The sequence below is a fragment of the Otolemur garnettii genome, unplaced genomic scaffold (assembly GCF_000181295.1).
Source record: "Otolemur garnettii isolate 467f Iridium unplaced genomic scaffold, OtoGar3 scaffold00002, whole genome shotgun sequence".
In the NCBI taxonomy this organism is placed as follows: Eukaryota; Metazoa; Chordata; class Mammalia; order Primates; family Galagidae; genus Otolemur; species Otolemur garnettii.
Window position 1 is genome coordinate 15944150 of NW_003852397.1, and position 19637 is coordinate 15963786.

Here is a 19637-nt window from a genome sequence, read left to right on the forward strand (position 1 = left end):
AAAATTTATTCACCCCAGAAGAGAAATACTTAATGACTATAGAGAGCTTAGTTTATATAGCATGCCTTTGAAAAATATTTTTTAAAACCTTTACTATTAGGTACAATCAGCACTTGGCTGTAATTATTCTAAACCCATTGTTGGCTAATCCAAATTTTCTCCAAATAAATTCTGACAGTTTTGAAGTCCCATAAAGTCTATGTGAACTGCATGATTTTTACGTGATAGGCATATTGAATAAATTCTATTAGGACACTCAGATCTGGTTGGATCTGTATTCTTTCCCCATAGCACCAAAGTAGTTGTGTCAGCTTATTGTCTTGCTGCGTGCAGCATCAAACTCTCCTGTGTGTGTTTGCCTACTCTGGGTAAAAACCAGTGCCTCCAAGTTGAGCTTTATACATATTACAATCTTCAGAACAATTCTGTCTTCGAAAGGGTTCTCTGCCCACCAGCACCATGTCTCCCTTTTCTGTACTAACATCTATTTCATTGGAGAAGATGTCTAGTGACAGAATCCTACATTGTTCATAAACAAAATAAGGAAATTTAAAAATAAAGAATGACGAAAGAGAGTAAAAGATATTCTACCTGAGTATTCTTCATAAGTGATTACATAAAAAAATAGTCACAGTAATATTCAGGACCCTTTATTTGATTTTCCCTGAAAAAAAAAAAATAATAATAGGGCTGTCTCACATCTGAACTTTCCCAAGAGTGATAAGAAAGACATTAGAATATTTTCACTCTCTTTCTGACATCCTGCTAATCTTATTCGTGAAAGATCCAATTAAATTAAAAAATGGTAGTTAATCCCAAGAGGAAAATGATTTGGAATCTATATAAAGCATCTAGAAAAATTATTAATACACAGTAGACAAATAACTAAGATAATTATAAGAAATATTGAGTTCTTAGAAATTAGCAGAGTTTAGTTTAGAGAAATAATGCCCTTCTGCATCATTTATAGATATTGAATTAGTTAATTATTATTTTAAATCCCTTTTTCTCCCATATGAGTAAGACACAATTGCCAAAATTCATTTCCTCAGTAAAATATATTTTATGGTTTAGCATGTAACATGTAGCACAGCCAAAAACATAACCACTTGTTCTCCTCTTAGACAAGTTTAGAATAGTCATCATAAAACACTGTCCACCATCATCAGAATTTGGCGCTCACTGACTTCTTCAGGTTATTCCTACACTGTAATATTTTCTAAGGTGTGTGTGGAAAGCATTAATTACATACCATAGGTTGTTTAATATTTGTAGAGTTTTTTTTTTTGTTAAAACAATATAATTCAAGTTTCTTTGTCAGCCCCTCTGTTTTAGCTAGAAGTAAAGTATCAAATTTATGTAGCCCTTGCTACCAGTAAGGGGATATTCTTGGTTACTCTATATTAAAAATTGCTGGCAGATATTATGCAGCATCATATATGTTTACCTCCCAGGAGTGCCCCAGGAAGCTAAATAATGGTGTTTATAGATTCATCATTAGGGGAAATACCTATCCATTGCCAAGCCTGTTCATTTTTAATCCAGGTAACACATGCTTGTTAAAATGGTGAAGGCCAGCTAAGCAGTTTACCAAGTTTTTCATTTTATCTACAAATTAAAAATGAGGCCTTCTATAGCAAAACAATGAATCTGGAAAGATTTTCTAGTTCAAATTACCTTAAAATCTTTCCCAAATTTTTCTTAGGCACATATTTTAAACTATTGTAATGTCCACTTTTACTTTTGGCATGCTTATTTTTATCTTACTGGTAAATTTTCTTTGATTAAGAAAATATCCAAATGCTTCTCAGCTTTTTGGCTAAGATCAAGTGAAGAAAATAGCCATCAGAAAACTTGCTGTTGAATTTGCTTAAAGACCTTTTGAAATCACAAGTAGTTTTCAGCATGTGACCCAGTAATCTCCTCCTTAGGTTAGAAATCACTAAAAATTCCAGTGAGCTATGGAAATAGGATAGCTCCCTGTTCCCTGGGAACCCCAGAATGTTAATGTAAATGTTTGAAAATTGCAATGGATAGAGAATAAGAGAAGAATTAGAAGAGATGTTTAAGAAAAATGTGAGTCAAAACATTTACAATTGAACATATTTGAAGACTTTGGGAAAAATAAATAAATTACTGAGAAAGACAATTAAATTAAATGCAGTTGCCTTGAATTACCGAGGGTGAGGGTAGGAGAAAGAGGAGGAGTACAATAGTGGGCAGAAAAATATTAATACAAAGACACTCTACTCATTCTAAACCGAAATTGAAAACATATCACATATTGAAGTCCAGTTTAGCATACCGTAGTATGCCCTTTAACATGAAAACACTTTTTGCCATTTGTATCCATTTACTCATTCATTTGTTCTTCAAATGTTTATTGAGTGAGTAGGATGTAACAGACATTATTTTAGGACTGAAGCTGAAAAAAATAATAAAATATAATCCTGCATCCACAAATATCGCTTTCTAGTCGGGAAGACAGACAATAAACAACATACCAATGGATAAATAAAGAACATGGAAAAGTAGTAATAAGTAGTGAATGTGGATACCAAGTGGTAAGAGTCATCGCAAATTGAAATGGGTTGTCTAGGGAGGGCTCTACCTTGAGTTACTTAAAAAAAAAAATAAGTCATGCAGATATCTAGAGAAAGTGCTCCAACCAGAGATAAAAGTCAGTGCCAATACCCTGACTCAGAGGATTGCATGGTGTGTTCAAGGAGCAAACAGCAAGGTAGTAAGGGTGGTAGAGAGAAGTGGGTGGAGATGGAGTCAGAGATGTCATCGGCAGGAGAGCACATTAGGAGTTGGGGGTTATTAGAAAGCCTCTAAATTGCAAAGAATATGGTGTGTATTAGTCAGAGTTCTCCAGAGAAACCAGACCAACAGAATGTTCATAGAGGCTAAACTCAGAGATATTGCAGGTTGGGTTCCAATAAAGCAAATATGGCACTAAAGCAAGTCAGGGAAATTTCTTGCTTTCTCTGTGCATATAAAATTTATGTTACACTGTACTGGAGCCGTGTATGTGTGCAGTAGCATTATGTCTAAGAAATGTGCATACCTTAATTAAATAAAAAATACTTTATAGCTAAAAAATGCTGCCAACAGAGACAGGAAGTGAGCACATGCTGTTGATAAAGGGCACCGATGGACATGCTCAATATAGGGCTGCCACAAACCTCCCCTCAATTTGTAAAAAGCACAATATCTGCAAAGTACAATGAAGTGAAGCGCAATAAAACAAGGTATACCTGTACAGAGAAAGGATTTATTTTTAGAAATTGGCTCACTGAATTCTAGAGGTTTGGCAAGTCCCAAATCTGCTGGAATACACAGGCAGGCTGGAGATTCAGGGAGCTGCAGCAGTCCAGAGGCAACCCTGGCAGAATTCCTTCTTGCTTGGGGGGTGTCAGTCTTTATTCTATTAAGGCCTTCAACAGATTGGATGAGGTCCACCCACATTATGAAGAACAATCTGCTTTACTCAAAGTCTACCAATTTAAATGCTAATCTTATCCAAAAAACACCCTCGCAGAAACGTCCAGATTCAAGTTTGACCAAATATCTATAGGCACCACGGCCCAACCACATTGACACATAAAATTAACTATCACAGATGGTTTTAAGCAATAGTAACAAGATCCGACTTGGTTATCAGCATGGTTATTTAGATAGCTGTGCTGAAAGAGCTGAAAGGAGCCCAGTAGAGAAGTACATCTGCAGTTAGAAAGTCATTATAATAATCCACGTAAGAAATGGCAAATGATGGTAACTTGGATTAAGGCAGTAGCTGTGGAGATGGTGGGAATTGGTCAGATTCTAAACATAATTTGAAGGTAGAGTCAACAAGATTTGCTGACATTTTAGGTGTGGAGTTGAAGAGAAAGAGATGAACAATGGGTAAATCCAACAGAGTATTTTTTAAGTAAACTTTGTGTTGAAATGTAGCATTTGTGGGAAAGCAAGTGAAATGCACCGATCATGAAAGTACCACCAGATAAATTTCACAAAGAGAACACACTCCTGTGATTCTAATATAAGGTGACCAGATTTTAACATTGGTAAAGCTGGACACCATTGATGGGGTGGGGGTGGGGTGGGGTTCTTAATTAAAAATTAAAAAATTTGGTCTATATGGAGCAAAAAAATTTTCATAAAACACAAAAATAGTATTGTGATATATATATTTTTTAATTTAAACATAAGTACAATTTACAAATATAATACAAAAAAAAAAGTTATGTATAGGGCTGCGCCTGTGGCTCAAAAGAGTAGCCAGGGGTCCACCTGGGTGACTTTGCCCAGGAGGGGAGTAGGGAGTTTACATTAGCCTTTTCATTTCCAAATGAAGTTACATTAACCTCTTCATTCCCAAATGGAGTTACATTAACCTTTTCAGCAGCCCAAAACCGTATATTCCCTTCCTGTTGTCCCACCATTCCTTAACTTGTCCTGCATTCTTTCCAAATTTGAGACTTTTTTAAAACACCGCGGGACAGGACAAATTGTTAGAAATTAGGACTGTCCCACCAAAAGCAGGATGTCTGATCACCTTATTGTAATACAGTATGTGAAACAGACGTGGTTATGCTGAGATCCCCTAAGTCTCCGTGCCCCCGTGCTAGCCGCTAACTTTCCAGTGCAGCCAGTATCTGACTCTCAGTGGTAGAGGTAGCTCACTTGTTCTTTTTACTATATAATATCCTGTTATACTGATTCACATTTGAATTGTTTTCAATCCAGGGTAATTATGAAGAATGCTGTTATGAATATTTCTGAGCATATCTTCAGATGAACATGTATATGTATTTCCATTAGGTAGTTAACTGGGGCTAGAAATGCTGAATTAAAGAGTGTGCACATGGGCAGCCTTAGTAAGTACAATGGTTGATATTTTCATATATGTAAATCTACTTTTCTTACAAAATTTGTCAAACATAACAAAGTTGAAATAGTTTTACAGGTTTAATTGGTTTTTAGTATTTAAATAGTCAAATCACCCTATCTGCAAAATATATATACATATATATGTATGTTTTGACCCTTAAATCCTGTATTTCCAAACCTCCATAGAGGCTAATTGTTTTCTTTTCCCCCATAAGTTTGTGAGGATCTCCATAAAGCAGAGCAGCAGTGGTAACAACAGGCAAGTCTGTTTTTTTCCCTAAGTTTCATAGAAATGTTGCTGATTTTCCATCACGAAATTTAATTTTTTCTATAACCTTCAAATGATAATTCTTAAGTTAAAATTTTTTCTTATCTGCTCAGAAGATTTTTAATTCGTATTGAGTCTTATTATTTTTATATGTTAACAGAAGCATGTTTTGTTGCTACCTGAATATATTGCTTTCATGAATTACACATTTATCAATTGATTTTCTCAGGTTGACTTCTGACAGTGTACAGTAAACTGTGCTTGTTTACTGTAGTAGTAAACTGTGTAGTTTACTTTTTGGACATTGATATACTTAATTTGCTATAATTTTATTAAGGTTTTTTTACATCTAGGTTCAGAAAATGAGAATAGCGAATGCTTTCCTTGGGCCTCTGCTCCGTTTTGTTTTCATTATCAGGATTATGCTAACACACAAAATGAGTAACTTCCCAGGTTTTTCTATTTCCTGGAAAAAAGTCTTTTTCTCTGGGAAAGGTGAGATTTTCTGTTCCTCAGAGATGTAATAGAAATTGCTTTTAAAACATTTAGCCTGTTGCATTTTGAGAAGTAGATATTTAAATATCATCTTGTTCTTTTATTTTGTGGTTATACAGGTTTCTTTACAATTATGAGTCAATTTATAAGAGTACTTTATATTTCTTTAAAATAAGATCTCTTGTCATTTCATATTTAAAAATCTTCTTTGGATTTGTAATTTTGGCCAAGTATTTAATTTTGAAGTTGCTTACATATTAATTATCTAATAGTTCATAATTATATAAGAAGAACTTTTTAAAAGTTTGCTTGTATTTTATGTTGCAAAGAAATAGTTTTCTATTTGGTCATCTCTCTTTTCTCTATTTGACTATTCTCTTATCTTTTTAATACATTCTTTCCTTGTATTTATCATTTGCTCTGCTTCTTGGATTAAAAGTTACTTACTTTCAATTTTTTTTTTTTCTTTCTCAATAAGTGAATCTGTTTCTATAAATCTCCCTTAGGACTGCTTTAACTAAATCCCAGATTTGTCATCCTAACACTCTCACTGCACTCAATTTTTTTTTCAATTTCTATTTTCTTCTGCTCACAAATCAAAAGAAAGTATATGTATAAATTAACTTCTTATGTATTTTAAAAAAGAAAATTAAATTATGATGTTTTGATTTATGCTTTAATTGCTTGTGGTAAGTGAATATAGTCAGTGATTTGTATCCATGAGTTTCATATTCAAGAATTACACCACTCATATGTGGCTCAAGTGGCTAAGGCACCAGCCACATACACCTAAGGTGGCAGGTTCGAATCCAGCCCAGGCCCACCAAACAAGAATGATGGCTGCAACCAAAAAAAATAGCCAGGCGTTGTGGCAGGTGCCTGTGGTCCCAGCTACTTGGGAGGCAGAGGAAGGAGACTCACTTGAGCCCAGGAGTTGGAGGTTGCTGTGAGCTATAATGCCACAGCACTCTACCCAGGGGGATAGCTTGAGGCTCTGTCTCAAAAAAAAAGAAAAAAAAAAAAAAAAATCATGTGGAAAATGTTTGGAAAAATATTTTTAAAATACAACAACAACAGAAAAATACAAATAAAAAAACACAGCATAACAACTATTTACATAGAATTTATGTTACATAGCATTTATATTATGTCATATATTATAGTTAATTGAGGGACAATATAAAATATATGGAAAAATGCATATAGTTTATCTACGAATGCTAAGCTATTGCATATAGGGGACTTGGAAATCCATGGATTTTGATGTCTGCAAGGATTCTGTAAACAATCACCTGCAGATAGCAAAAGACAACTGTACTGTCTATATAGTATTGATTTTGTTGTAGGTATGATATTCTTTGGGCCTATTACATATGCAGTGTTATCAGTATTTTTATTGCATATGTAATATTATCAGATTATGTTTGCATAGGAGAAATGAAAAGAAAATTACATCAGTTTATGATATGAATAGAAGTTTTTTTTCTCTTTCACATACCAATATGTAAATTGGCTATTATGAAAAAGTTGCCACATCCATTCCTCAGGTATCCAAACCTTTCCACTGTTTCCTTTGTGATTGTCTGATTATTCAGAAAAACTCTATGTGGAGTGGGATTATAGTTGGTGATGAACCTCCCAGGAGCATTTCTTAAGGTACTGAATAGTTCAGGGATGTATTAGGTGGATAGAAAGTATTCAGAGTTAGAAAATCATTTCACAAGTATACTATTTATCTTCATGAAACATCAAGCTCTGAGACCAATAAAGAATACAAACATAGGAAAAGACAGGACACAAGGTGTGCAGTAATTGCCTTCTAAGAAATAGTCTAAGAAACTGCCATATGCCAATTTGCTGAAAGACTGATCTGTCAACTACTAGATCTAAATCAAGCCTAGTATCTCCATTTACTGCTCAGTCTTGCCCATATCTAGAGTTTGGCTCTTTAAGTGATACAAAAACTAACAGGCACCCTATTATCCCTGCAATTCTTCAGATACAATGGCTAAGTAGAAACAGTGTGCATGTATATATAGTAAAAAGGACCATTAAAAGAGAACATTCAAAAGTCAGCAGTCACTGGTTTGTGATACTGACCAAAACTTAACTAGACAAGAATTGGGAAGATTTCATCCTTCTACAGGGTACATGTCTTTGACATAGGGACATCCAGCGTGAAGGCCAAGAGAGTTCTTTTCTTGTGCAGGAAAGAATTCAAGCACAAGCCTTAAGTTAGAAATGAGAAAACAACATTTATTAAACAAATAGCAAGCAGGCTAACCCATAGACAGAGCAATTCTTATATACTGCTGGCAAACTTTATTTATAGCTATCTCTTGATTATACTGTCTGCTAAATAAGGGATGGAATATTCATGGTTTACTGGGAAAAGGGTGGAGATTTACAGGTATGGGGTGAGGGAGGGAAGTTCCTCCTCTTTTCATGCCATATCAGGTAACTTCCAGGGGTTGTCATGGTGATTGTTAACTATTGTCATAGCACTGGTCGGGACTACCTTAGTATGTTCCTACAACATAAGCAGGGTGTAATGAGCAAAAAGGGTGAGCAGAGGCCCTTTGGGTCCCTATCTGGGTTCTTTTTGGTCTTAACCATTTTCTTTAATGAGTCCTGTTTTCCAGTTTTTGTCAGAGCCCTTGCTTTGGGTTTCACAGCTTTTTAACAGTTGGTCCTGCTGGTTTCCTATCTCATCTTCATCAGTCCATCTGGTAGCCTTTGGTTCTGCTCTCTGGGGAGAGGTTCCTTTTTATCATCCCGACAGTTCCAAAGTCATAATCACTTATCATAGTGAGGTGCAGAGCTTTGTGGTGTAAATCATACAAGATAACATTGGTGCTATTCTGATAGCGCTGACTTTATTCTGAATTCCTTAAATAGGTACAAGCTCTGTGATTTACCACAGTGGTGCTATGTCTGCAATTTAGTCCAAATATTACCACTGACACTTCATTACACTGGTTGGATAGTACGTTCTTATAAATAATATATAGCTAATTGTAGATGCATAAATGATTCATTAGGTTTATTATTATATGAACTTTACTTATTTTCCTTTGTGACTGCCTGATTATTCAGAAAAACTCTATGTGGAGTGGGATTATAGTTGGTGATGAGCCTCCCAGGAGCATTTCTTAAGATACTGAATAGTTTAGGGATGTATTAGGTGGATAGAAAGCATTCAGAGTTAGAAAATCATTTCACGAAATTGCTAGGAAAGTTTATTGTATTGGAATTTTAGACTATTATTGAACTTCTTGTTATATATATTTGGCCTACTTTATACAATCTCATGATGTTTTTGAATTTTAATCATTGTTACATGAGACAGGATCTGAAATAAATAAAAAATAAATATTTTTAACAATTTAAAAGTTGTATAGTGACCAAACATCATACTAAACAAAAAGCAACAAAATTAATTCAAAATAGAAAGACAGGTGAGAAATTGTTTCCTACTTTTTATGTTTAGAAACATAAAACTTGATCCACTAATTGTTAAAATACAATATCTAAAAACGTTAACACCTATTATCTTTAGAGGAAATATATAATAACTCATGGTTAGTTATTTAAACTTAGCATTCCATAATTTCTCCAAAACACAAACTGTGAACAATTTAAAGTTTTCCTGCTTCACCAACTTTTAAAAAGCTGACTTTGTCTCTTTGCATAAACTTCTTTGCAATATTTGTATGGAGCATTTTAATTGTATGAATCAAAATATATTACCCATATATAGTCTATTTTTCATAATAAATCAGGTTAGCCTTTTTTTAAATGAACAAAGGCACAACTGTAATTTGGATTTATTAGGATAAAAAACTTACTAAAATTTTTATACTGGATATGTAAACACATTTTAATAATGCAGGTATGGTATTTTAGAAAAATTGGGGGTTTTATTTTAAATAAAATCATATTTGAGGTGAATCATTAGGAAGGAAAGCTAGACTCTAAAACTATATCATTGATCTTTCTATGCAGGAATCTCTATAAAACTACACATGTGGTTAGCCTTAATTTCAACTTAGAATGGACTCTAAAGTTAGAAGATATAATATTACCACTAAATGGTATAAGAATTTAACTGCTGAGATAATAGCAGATTTAAAAATTTTAGGGCATGATTATAACTTGAAAGCTTTTAAAATAAGTTCTACAAGCCTGTAGCCTGTATAGTTTCTTTTATGGGCTTTCTATATAGACACATCATAACTTTTTAAGAAATTAAAATATTATGATTTTATAGGGCAAAGAATAAATAAGAATTCTTTTCAGTTTGCAGATGATTTTCTTTGGACCAAAAAGTTGATGACTTCATTTTCTGTTAGCCTTTTGTGCTCAATGCTTGATATGTTATTTGGATATACAGGTAAATGAGTTGTATGATTATTTTCTTGAGATAAATTTTAGAAGATATCATATTTAAGAAAATTTTCCACTTCTTTATCTATTATAAAATATGTGCTTAAAATAGCATATTTATAAGTTTAAAAATTATGTCTGTATTATTTAAATAGCAATTTATTCTTCTTGTTTTGCTATTAGATTGACCCAATTAATATATTTTCTTAACCCCTTGCAGATTATTTCTAAACCAAAATAGAAATATTTAATTCTGAAAAAACTTTTGAAACATTTGGTTAAAACTAAATTTCCATATTTTCCTATGTTTTGAGAATCAATAAAACATTGTGAAATTCTTTTTGATGCCATAGAGATTAATAAACTTAAATCTCTTATATGGTGAAGCAACTTCCATTTTTGTTGCCAATTACTGACCTCTAAGGCAACATTAGAACAATTTGGCTACAATTAAGAAACTAAAGGTTTTAAAATTATGTTATTTAATATTGTTTTTATATGATCTCCAAGATTAAATTTACTAAATTATTACATGTTTGTAGTCTATTTGAGCATCAGTAGTTTTGTACTTTGTGTGATAAAAATATCAGAGGTCAACATCTTAGTTCAGCTTAATTTCAGACACAGTTCAAACACAGACTAATTTTCAATAGTATCAGGTAGTAAAATAGGGTTTGAAGAAGTTCTTGTATTATGTAAACTTAAGTTGCAACTACATAACATAAAATAAGCAAAATGAAAGAGGAAAATTCATATATTCTGTTTATATTTCATTTAGTTATTGAGATTAATTCACTCCTTTGTCAGGGATGTTAGTTTTATTACGTGGCACTGTGTTGAGTGATGAGTCCCAGTGCTGGAGAGGGTAGCAGTGGACAAAGGAGCATCATGAAGCACGTCAGGGAAGAGCAAGTGCAGCGCAGACACCTGCAGTGCACACATAAAGTGCTCGGTACAAATACTAGTTCCTAGCAAATAATCGTGAAAGATACTGTGTGGTAAAGATATACCTAATTCAGTGTATTATACAGCCAATATATTGTTATTTAAGACAGAAATTAAGAAAATGTGTACATTTATTATATATTTTATTTGGTGTTGTTGTTCTGCAATAATCTTGGTCATCAGGCAGAGACTATAAATCCTGCTTTTTTCATTCTCTGCTTTGTTCACGGCCGCCCTACACTTCACACGTACACCCTTCAGGTTCTCTTTCTTCTGCTCTAGCACACGCAGGCCCTCTACACTGGGAACAACCACAGACTTTGAGAAGAATTTATTTATTTATTATTTGAAGAAGAATTTTTTTTAAAGGTCTTATAGAGTGACATCTGGCTTGAGAACTCCCAGAAACCCTACGAGAAGCTCTGTGCTCATGAGCATGCTGCAGCTGGCTGGCACAATCAAAGAAAGAGGAGAAATAAAAGAAGGACGTAGAAAACCTCAAATATAGAGAAGCCAAGGCCTGTGTACTCACTTAGAGCATCTTTCCACACTGAGCCATTAGCTTGCAATTGTGAGCTAGTGAATAGATGAGAACACTAAAAAAAAAAAAATCAGCAAAACAATTAGAAAATAAAAACGATACTATTTTCATCAATATTGACATATCAATATCTAGTTATAATCATTGTCTGTGGAGATACAATCAATAGAAGGACCTTCAAGGGAAGCTAAGATAGTTGAAAACTTATGAATAAAAATATACTTGCAGAAAGGAAAGGATAGGCATTGGTTGGAAACAGGAGGAAAAAAATAAACATGTAGAAAATGTAGATGAAAAGCATGCCAACAATAAGAACAAAAATAGGAAAATTAGGGGAAATCAAAGTGTGTTATAGCTCTCCTTTAAGAATCAGCAAACAGGAAATCATTAAACTCATCATTTTTCCCTCTGTGTAAAAAATATTGCTTTATTATTTGATGCTACTGTTATTGCCAGAGTCTCCAAAATTAGTACTATAGAAGTTACCTGCCTGGCTATGACCTAATACTGTCAAAAGGCAATTGAATATTTCATAAAAGATAGCACTTAGCACTGGAAAAGCTGGAAGAGATACAGTAATGCAAGACAATCAGAGGTAGTTCTGTCCTACAAACACCATATAATGATAGGAATTCTCCTTCTAAAAGACACTGGAACCTTTGAGTTTAAAGAAAATCAAGAAGATAACATGTTAATCATCTTTTTAATTACTTCACTAAACTAACTGTACTTAACTACACTACCAACAATTGGAAAAGACACTTAAGTCCCAATTTTTATGTAAATATACCTACTAATGAAGAAAATCTGTAAACAGACTCCTTCAGAGAATGTTCTGGCCCTTGGAGTAAAATAAAGTGTTTGTGTAAATTAGATTCAGGGTTTTGGACTATTTTATGGTATTTAGTGTCAACAAGAAGCAGCTCTTAAGAAACAGTTTCCACACAGCAAGGGATGTAATCAACAGAATAAAAAGACAAAGTACAGAATGGTAGAAAATATTTGCAAAGTTTACATCTATAAAAACCTAACATGCAGAATCCATAAAAAAAACAACATGGAAAAAAACAGACAACTCCATTAAAAAATGGGCAACCACCAACTGCTATCAAAATGCCCATCATTAAAAAGTAAAAAAGCAGGGCAGCGCCTGTGGCTCAAAGGAGTAGGGCGCTGGCTCCATATACCTGAGGTGGTGGGTTCAAACCCAGCCCTGGCCAAAAACTACAAAAAACAAAACAAACAAAAAAAACGTAAAAAAGCAACAGGTATTGGTGTGGATGCAGTGAAAAAGAAATGATTACACAGTGTCAGTGGGACTGTAAATTACTGTACAACTTCTATGGAAAACAGTATAAAGATTCCTCAAAGAACTAAAAATAGACCTGTCATTCAATCCAGCAGAGCCATTACTGGGTATCTACCAAACAAAGGAAAAAAGTCATTATATCAAAAAGACACCTATACCTGAACATTTATTGCAGCACAATTTATAAGTGCAAAGATATGGAATCAACCTAAGTGCCCTTCAATTGATGAGAGGACGAAGAAGATGTGATATATACACAGATACACACACACACGTACGAGGTCAGACAACTAAGTTTTAAACTCATCCTAGAAAAGTGCTACATATCTCATAGCTGAATATTACTCTGGTCACCAGATGGCCAAGGAGAGCACTTTAACCGTAACATACACGGGGAATTGCTACTCAGCCACAAAAGGGAAAGAAATGATAACTTTTTGCAACAACTTGGATAGAACTGGAGACTAGTCACCTAAGACAAGTATCTCAGGGATGAAAAGAAAAATACTATATGTTCTTAATAAACAATGGTGACATGAAGTCATAAAATGGTGTAAAGGACATTGAAAACTAAGGAGGGAGGGGGTGAGAAATAAAAACTTAACTGTTGGGTACAGTGTACACTATTCTGGTGACAGGTGCACTGAAAGTCCTGACTTTAGCAGCATGTAATTCATACATGTGACAAAAATACTTGTACTCTCCTAATATTTTGAAATAAAAATTATTAAAAAATAGTTTATTGTTAACTTCTAAGTGCCATCTAATCACCCAATGAATCTCAAAATTATAGTTACCTTTTCCTTGGCAGATGGTAGAAATAAAAATGCTTCTGAGTCATACTTTAGAAACTTTATATGTAGTTAACTAATGACAGTGGAATAAGTCTTGATTAACCAGTCTAAATAGGAGCAGTATATTTTGAATTGGGAAGAAAGTATTAAGTAATATCTAGAAAGAAATGATATATTAAATGTTAATATAAAACCCAGATTTTTAGGGTGGTGCCTGTGGCTCAAAGGAGTAGGGTGTTGGCCTCATATGCCGGAGGTGGCGGGTTCAAACCCAGCCCTGGCCAAAAGCTGCAAAAAAAAACCCAAACAACAACAACAACAACAACAACAAAAAACAACCCTGATTTTTAAATAAGTTGAAAATTTTAATAATCTAATTCCAAAATAAGAAATTTATAAATTTTTACAAGTTTTAAGACAGAAATCAATATTTAATATTTAAATTCAATTATACTGTTTTAATTTTTTTCTGGAAATTCTGAATTTCAAATTTAATACCAGTGCAAATGCTCCTTCAATTTCAAATGTACTGATGTCTTTAGCATAATTTTCTCTCATTATTTATAGTACTAAATACCCATAAAAGTTGTTTTTAAAAATATTAGTTGATCAGGCTCGGTACCAGTAGCACAGTGGTTACAGTGCCAGCCACATACACTGAGGCTGGCAAATTCGAACCCAGCCCAGGCCAGCTAAACAATGACAACTGCAATAACAACAACAAAAATAGCCAGTAAGATGGGTGGTGGCTGTGGCTCAAAGGAGTAGGGCGCTGGCCCCATATATTGGAGGTGACAGGTTCAAACCCAACCCCAGCCAAAAATTGAAAAAAAAAAAAAAATAGCCAGGCATGGTGAGATTAGCTATAATCCCAGCTACTTGGGAGGCTGAGGCAAGAGAATCACTTAAACCCAAGAGTTTGAGGTTGCCGTGAGCTGTGATGCCACAGCACTCTACCAAGGGTGACATAGTGAGACTCTGTCTCAAAAAAACAAAAAATATTAGTTGATCAGTATACACTTTAGTTAGCCTTTGTCCATTTTGCCTCTCAAACAGGTGAACATTTTTACTTTATAGGAGAAACAATAAGCTACACAAATAGGGTGGCTTTTTATTTATCTCCTATTTTTGAGAAAATTTAGAATATGTCACATGCAGCCTTAGCAATGCCCTAAAAAAATACAATAAATGGGTTAAACAAATACAATAAATAGATTATTTTGGGGTCTTTTTTGTACATTTCTTTGAAACACTAACTTTATAAGAAGGCCCCGTGAAACAAAACACATCTATTTTTCCTTTTTGTTTCCGTGTGAAATATATAAATTCTATGTCACATAGTAAGTGAGTAAACAATTATCTTGAAAGAATGGCAATAAATGAAATGGAAGCTAATAAACAGCATAATTTCTAAAAGTGCCTTTATACTAACCCTCCTGTTTTTCAAAGATATTACTTTGTATCTACATTTTGACTACCACTGGCTTTAAAAATTATCTATGCAAGAAGAAAAATAATATATCTCCCCTACCTCTTTCAAACTGCCATAGAGATGTGATTTATTTTTAGTTTGCCACAAGAGTTTTTCTTACATGTCCTATCCTAAGGCAAATAGTAAAGAATGAAGAAAAATAAGTGAATTCATTCCATTCATAGAGTCATCAGGTCTTATTGTCTGTCTCCATAAAAGTGTGTTTTGACTTCATTCTGAATGGTTGAAATGATGGGAAACTATCTTTTGTAAGTCAGAGAACCAGTAGAACACCAAATTATCTACATTCTCCGAGAAAACTGGATACCTTTTTAAAAATGATGGACCATTCAAGATTTGCCTTTCAATTAATGACACCTAAAAAGAGCAATGCAATATTCGAAGGGCAGTGCAATTTTCAAAAATTACTAGTAAAAGTTGAGCATGTACAATTTTTCAATCTTAATATAATCATGAATATTCATGACATTATACTCATTTTAACTGCCTGGCACTGGGCAAAGATTTCTGAATTATCATGCCTGATAGAGTAGAGTGCATTCCTGGAAGTTAAAATGAATGCTGGGCTTCATTGCCCTTTGTAAAATCTGTTTTCTTCAACTGGAAGGAAGAATTTAAAATTCTGACTGGGGAAGGTAAATTACAGAATTCTTTTAAAAAGGGGGGATGTAAAGAATAAGGAAAATAGAGAATGGATGAAGGGGAAAAATAATTCACTTTTTAAAAGACATAGTTTGCATTCACTTTGACAAATGTTTATTAAGTAGAGATCAGAAAAACATAATATAACAAATGAATACACAAATAATAATAAATAACTATTGAGTACTTTCCAAAAAGATATCCACCTTAAGAAATGAAAAGTTTACTATGCTTCTTAAAGGATTGTTACACAGAATTTGTCAAAGTTGTTCTTAATCTTTTTTAAAAGTTAATAGTCATTATCTGGCACTTTTTCTTTGTCTTAGAAGATATGCATTTTCCTTTAAATAACCAGGAAAATAAAGAGTATTATATGCCTAGAGGAAGAATATTTATTTATTAAAAACTCAAAAAATTAATTTCTTTAAGATTGGTCTCTAATTTTTTTATTGTTTCCTTATTTTCCAAGGCCTGTCTATATATAATTTCTTCTGACATTTTAAGGGAATAAGTGACAGAGAAGGTTGGGCAATTTGAACAATTTTCCTCATAGGAAAGAGAAAGGAGCTCAATCTGTGATTACACGAATGGAATAAGCAAGGCATTATCCTCTGATACCGGGAAAGGAACAAACAGAGGATCCTGAAAACACATAAGAACTATGTCCATGAAGTTTAATGTGAGTTAGAATTTTAAAGAATTACTTTAACAGAAAATACACAAACCTAAAGGAGGAAAGTCTTTTAAAATAGAAATACCAGAGAAGACAGTATGCTAGTATAATAAAAGAAGTTAATAAAATGTTAAAAGTATACTTTGCTGCAACCTTACTACTATGTGCATAATGGTTCATAAAGGCAAGAAAAAATGATAGTCCCTGCTTAGGGAAGTATTGGCCGAGCACGGAAGTAGGGATTAAAAGGCTCAGAGAACCAGGCAGCTGAAAACTATATGCTATGTCACCCCAGACAACTTTCTACATGAATATGTTCTATAATAGGGAACAAATTATATGCTACTTATGACTGTAATATGTAATGTACGGTGAGAGGGTCCCAGCATCACTAAAAATCTTTCCTCGGCAGATTATACATAGTAGCTCTTACTGAATAGACAGGTGCCAGATGCTAACTGGCAGAAGCCCAGAGCAACAATTATTATAATAATTGGAAAGGTCAGAGTATAAGTCAAGGGAGTATGACCTGTAGAGAGTTATGTACAAGGATCCCAGAACATAGTATTCCCAAAGGGAGAAAGTATAAGGACAGACAAAACCAAATATCACTCAGCTTATAAAAATAAAATGAATGGATATGAAGAAATTTGAAGGCAATTGTTTCAATAAAAATCCATGATCCCTTGTTCACTTCTGAATGTAGGCTAAGTTTCAGACATGGTATCTACTCAAATTAAGGGCTGGTTTATAATGTCACTGCAATTATACATAGCAATGATTATCTCAGTCCTTCCCCTAAAGGGTCTAAGACCAATTACTTAGGACACAGTACACTGGGGAAAGATGGATACTTGAATATCCAGACATTTTGAGGACTGTTAGAGATTCTGCACTGACTTTGATACTTTAAGAACAAGACCTTGGTATCCTTGTTAGAGTGTGAGCATATGGAGCTAGACAGTGAATGAAATTTTAGCCAAAGTTGACCATATGGTGGTCCAGTAGATTCACAGACCCATCTGGTAGTCGTTTTCCTGGTCTCCAAGTTCATAATTTGGATTGACATATTTAATACTTCATTAAACCTCCACATGGAGTCTGTGGTCTGTCAGTAAGAACTTTTATACTGAGGTAGGCCAAATGCAAGTCTTTGAAACTTTATCATCTACCCCATAATGTTGGTAAATCAGGAATAACATACTGAACATACTTGTGTATGTGCTGGGGTTGGAGGGTGAGGAGAGAGCAATGGGGTAGTGCTAATGATAGAGATTAGTTACACCAATAAGAATGTAAATGATGCCAGGTTGGTGGTCCCATTATATTTTTGTTTAATTTATCATTCTGGCCCATGAAGAAACCAGAGAGATTCTGGAGGATGATTGTAGATGTGAAATTTCAAACAAGTAATATCTCTAGGCAGAGCTGTTGTGCCAGATGTGTCTGCTTCACTTGAGTAGATTTATTAGGCCTTGGATGTGTGGTATGTAGTCATGAAGCTTGTCACTCTGCTGCACAAAATACAATCAGTAGACAACCAGGAGCTTTTCAGCATCTGCCTCAACAACAAAAAATTGTGTGATCTGGGGTCAAATTCTTTTGGGGCATTCTGCATTTTGTCACTGAGGAAGGTTAGGTGTAAAATCCAGGACATATCATCTTGATACAGGACAAAGTTGATGGGCAATATCCACTCCACATACTGTCATCAAGTAGGCTAAGAATTTGTCTACCTTCTTTTTTTCCCTCTGCCCAATAATGCCTCCTACCTATATCTTTCACGTTTTGATACTAAAAAATTCTATATTTACACCTCAAGCTCTATATCAATGTCAGCTTTAATTTATAACTTGGTTGACTACTTTTTTATCACAAATTAAGCAATCCCCAAATTAATCAATTTCCTTCCTAGTTGTTAGTTATCTTTACATTTGTAGATGCAATGGTTTAAATTTTTATTTCCAAAACAATTTGTGTGTTAATATTCAAATACTTAAGGCACTGGTATTAGGAGGAAAAAACCCTCTTATTTAGGGTTTTTAATTCACCCTGATTAGGTCATAAGGTTGAATCCCTTATGAATAGGATTAGTGCCCAAAGGAGCTGCTTCATTCTTTTAGCCATGGGAGGGCACAGCAAGGAGACACCATCTATGAGGAAGTAGGCCATCTCCAGATGCAAGTCAGCTAGCACCTTGATCTTTGACTTCTAAACCTCTAGAAATAAGAAAAATAAATTTCTGTTGTTTATAAGCTACCCAGTTTATAGTATTCCTTTATATTAACCCAACCAGGCAATTACTAAAATTTATTATAAAATGTTTGCAAATTTATAAATTTTATGGAAGTTTGATATAGATTTCATATACACATACTCCTATGTGAATATTTGATCAGTAAATAGCTGACTGATTGTTTTAAAAACAAAATCATCCATATAATCTGCAGACAAATCAAGAGCACAGTATTAGTATTAGTCTTATAAAATTACATTTTGCTATCATTTCATCCCTCAAATTTAACCATTATCCTGACTTCTAACAACATAGATTAATCTTGCCTGCTTTTAAAATTCCACAAATGAATTTTATTCATTTATTCAAATACATTTATTATGCATTTTTAAAAATTAGGCTCATTTTAACATTTCATGAGGTTTACACATATTGTTGACTTCTGCACATTATTCATTCTCATTGCTTTGTAGTATTCTATTATGTAACTCAGGGGTCCTCAAACTTTTTAAACAGGGGACCAGTTTACTTTCCCTCAGACCATTGGAGGGCCAGACTGCGGACCCCAAGATGAGTCGGCTGCTAAGCAGGACATGCAGTGGTGGCAGAAACACCCGGCAAGCCAGATAAATGTCCTAGGTGGGCCACATGTGGCCCGTGGGCCATAGTTTTAGGACACCTAATGTAACTATTAACATATGGCATTCAAACCATAGAATTCCACTCTGGTCTCCCAAACTTTAAGTCCTCTCACATAAAAAGTACATTCATTACATTCCAGTAGACATCAAAAATTTTAACCTATTTAACCAACTGAGAAACCCGAAGTCTGGATTCTTATCTAAATCAGATATGAGTGAGGCTCAAGGCACAATTCTTCCTGAGGTAAATTTTCCTCAAGCTGTGTGTTTGCAAAATTAAATGAGTTATGTACTTTCAAAATACATTGGTGAGACAGGC